Source organism: Pygoscelis adeliae, unplaced genomic scaffold (genome assembly GCF_000699105.1).
Source record: "Pygoscelis adeliae isolate BGI_AS28 unplaced genomic scaffold, ASM69910v1 Scaffold72, whole genome shotgun sequence".
Lineage (NCBI taxonomy): Eukaryota > Metazoa > Chordata > Aves > Sphenisciformes > Spheniscidae > Pygoscelis > Pygoscelis adeliae.
The window spans coordinates 2,929,210-2,932,187 of record NW_008824286.1 but is presented as its reverse complement, the minus strand read 5'-3'; positions in this window follow the sequence as shown (position 1 = coordinate 2,932,187).

Here is a 2,978-nt window from a genome sequence, read left to right as displayed (position 1 = left end):
AATTGGCAGCAAGTGAACATTTGGAGATGTATATGGCAAAAGGGAGAAAATTTTGCTCCTCTCTCATCCAGGCAGTTTTGTTTCTTGTAACAGTAAAATTGTTCTTCTGCGTATCGGTCTGCTTTTTTCCTTTAATCAAGTTCGTGGTGGAGAGAGGCGTGTAGCCCCAGGCAGTCTTTTGCACCTGAGACCTCAGACCTATTCAAGCAATAAATACACACATCACAGTGTGTTTCAAAGGACTTGTTAAAAATATTGGAAATCAGTATCTTGCAGGAAACAAAGTGAGTTAATACTATTTGTTGAAAACACCTTTTACAAACCATGTGGGACACTGAGCAGGTCAACTGGAATGTGTAACAACATTCACCTATCTCCTGCTTCCCTCTATGGATATTCAAGCAGGGATGTTGGTGGTTTTAAGTTTTATTATCTCCCTTTGAAGCATGGAGCATGCTGAAGAACCAAGCTGAACTGATTTGCTTTGTGTCCTGCTCCACTTATGGAAACTTTGGGCTCTCCAGCTTGGGAAGGTCTTTTCTTCTGCATCTACCATGTTCAGGGTAGGAAGTTAAAAATGTAAATAAGCTTCAAGAAGTTGGAATAGCCAGATTGTCACTAATATACAGGGATGGGGAAACCGGCTTCTGTTGGGGAAGTTTCCTTTCAGATTACTCCTTGGTAGAAGGATACCCCCTTCTCTTCTCTGTGGAGTGTGAAGTGCAGTGGATTGTTCCTTGCTAATCAAAATGCTAAGCTTGATTAAAATGTTATCTATTTCACTAATATTTAAGACGTATCTGTTGGATAACTTCTGTGAATAATTGAGCAGGTAGGCCGTTCCTGCCATTCGTTATAAACCCAGCTGGGAGGTTTTGCTGTGGCTGGCCAGGGAGGTGAGCTGGCTCTGCTTTTATTTTGGTTGAACAGTAAATTTATAAATCAGGTGCCCAGCATGAATGCTTATTTAAGAGTCCTAACTTTCTCATAATGTTCCTGAGTACTCACTTATTAGAAGCTCACACTGTGAATCCCCAGGAATTCATGAGATGTTTTGTGCATCCGTGTACTTTAAACAAAGCTCACAAGTGCCGGCTGCAGGTCCTGGGTAGACGTACCGTTTCTGAACAGGCTTCCCACACTAACCTTCACCTTCTCCAGCTTGGCAGAAAGAGCTACACCAAAATCTTGGGGTCTTTTGCCTGCTGATGAACTTACACGCAGAGTTTCTTATTTGAAACAGGGGCTTTGATAGTAGTTGGGGTGACACTGGCGCTATGGGCGGCACTGTCTCCAGTGGTTTTGTGGATAATAGTACAAGCAAATCCAAAAACATATCCATAAGAGCTAATGAGAAATTCTCGTTAGGTCCATCGCTGCCCGTTCATAACTTCAATCTATGTTACCACAAATAATGATTTTTATACTGGACAGTGGTCTGCCTGTAACGCTTGGTGTGTCATTACCCTACGAGCCAGAGTACCTAAAAATGCTGTCTCTCAGTGCTGCAGCATTTCAGTAAGGCTGTTTCTGAGATCAAGACCTGGATCTCTAAAGAAACAAACCCCGAACTCCTGACCTGAGAAAGGTCAGGCATAAAAATATCTTCATCCCCGCCTTCTTCCTCCCCTCTGTCCTAAAGCCCATGATCTCTATGGCCCAATGAATCAGGACTCTTGGCAAGTATCTCTACCACCAGAGTGCTACAGCTGGCAGGCTAATGAGACAGAAACATAATTCATCTTGAACTCACATCCCCTCCACCGCTCCTGCTCAGTGCACACAGTTCCTCCTGTTCTGCCTGCACCATCTTGGGTACGGGCACATGCACGTGCGAATACCTACAGCAGGATGCAGATGCAATACACAGGGACAAATAGTGCTTCTCTGGTGGCTAAAGGATTTTATTTTTTTTAAAGCCACCATAATAAATTGAGCCCTATAGCCTGCTTACACTGGCAAGGATTAAATGGAAAGAATGCGTTATGCCTCGTCCTCCCGCAGTCCTGTCTGCAAGGACGTCTCTGCTCGCAAAGCCATTTCTGAGTCATCGCTTGAATTTGGCTGCAGGGGCATTGACTAAGTCCCCAGCACAGTCTGAGGGTTGTATTGCAGTATGCCACGAAGGGATGCCCGCTGTTACATCAGGTGACCAGGAGCATGCATTGCTGACTGCTTCTTGGCTTCTTTTTCTATTCCTTTGATTTAAAGGCATTCTGCCAGTGTGTGGGGATTCATTTTGCTGGGATATGCTACTCACAGAGTTGTAGAGAGCAAGAATTGTCATCTAAATTGTTTGTAATATTTTCAGGCATAGCCTCCGGTTGTGGGTGCTGATGTTTTTCTTTTCTGTTCATGTTTTGGCTCACACGTGCTTTGCTTTCTAACCAGATTTGGAGGTAGAAGACTCCTTTGTCTGCTTTTCCTTCCCAAATATCCTGTCTACTGCATACTGCGGGCTGAAGAAAACTTCTATCAGAAAAATTATACCTGATTTAAGGCTTCTTTGCCTTAATCTCTGGTCAGGTAGCTGGAAGCGTATGTAAAAATGATAGAGAAAGCAGATAGTCTGCCAGTTTTAACAGTGCTCAGCTCTGGTGGCGTCCCAGCTGTTTCCAATCTTCACCTTGCTAGAGAACCCATTTCCATGATGATAATCATTTGACAGCTTTTAATCTTCTAGTGCAGATGTGACAACATAGTTTCATAATCCGCTTCTGTGCATTAGGCTGCTCACTTCTATTCCTGGAGATCTGTGGCTGACTAATGGATGGCTTTGACCGATGGTATGCGACACAACCGTGCTGGCTTGCACTGACTGCTTAAGTCAGGGGGCTGTCATGTTACAGCAAATGCCTCCAGAAAGTGGGTGTGTTGTAAATGCATCATTGCGATTTTAGTACGAGTTGGAAACTTGAAGCAAAAAGACACACAAAAAAAATATGGATAGCACCCTGAAAAAGTTATGTGAATCACGG